Source organism: Pseudorca crassidens, chromosome X (assembly GCF_039906515.1).
Source record: "Pseudorca crassidens isolate mPseCra1 chromosome X, mPseCra1.hap1, whole genome shotgun sequence".
Lineage (NCBI taxonomy): Eukaryota > Metazoa > Chordata > Mammalia > Artiodactyla > Delphinidae > Pseudorca > Pseudorca crassidens.
Genome location: NC_090317.1, coordinates 48,512,885 through 48,513,413, shown reverse-complemented (window position 1 = coordinate 48,513,413; position 529 = coordinate 48,512,885). Strand labels below are relative to the sequence as shown.

At 36.3% G+C, this 529-nt stretch overlaps 1 non-coding gene across 1 annotated transcript; it reads right to left on the bottom strand.

Annotated features, from left to right (window-relative positions):
- Window positions 1–201: 201 nt before the first annotated feature.
- LOC137217720 (U6 spliceosomal RNA) lies at window positions 202–308 on the bottom strand. Its single transcript, XR_010940222.1, has one exon. It is a non-coding gene; the product is annotated as a U6 spliceosomal RNA (small nuclear RNA).
- Between the last annotated feature and the right edge of the window lie 221 nt (window positions 309–529).

Below are 529 nucleotides of genomic sequence, written 5' to 3'. Positions count from 1 at the left end.
TGTTTTATGTTGTGTTAGTTTCTACTGTACAGCAAAATGAATCAGCTATATGTATGCATATATCCCCTCTTTTTTGGATTTCCTTCCCGTTTAGGTCACCACAGAGCACTGAGTAGAGTTCCCTGAGCTATACAGTAGGCTCTCATTAGTTATCTATTTTATATGTAGTATCAATAGTGTATATGTGTCAATCCCAATCTCAGAAATATGGAATGCTTCACGAATTTGCATGTCACCCTTGTACAGGGGCCATGCTAATCTTCTCTGTATCATTCCAATTTTAGCATATGTGTTGCTGAAGCGAGCACGACCCCTCTCCTTTAGAGCCCTATATTCTTAAAGTCAAAATTGATATTATTTAGCATTGCTTGGTAAAACCTTTATTTTTTTTCCAGGATATTAAGGTAATTGTCTTCTGAGATGATATTATGTGAGTATCCTCAAATTTTACATGGTTGGATGCAGCAAAAGTTAAATCTACTGTACTAGAAAAACCAGCAATAGCACTCACAGATGACAGCATAGTTAC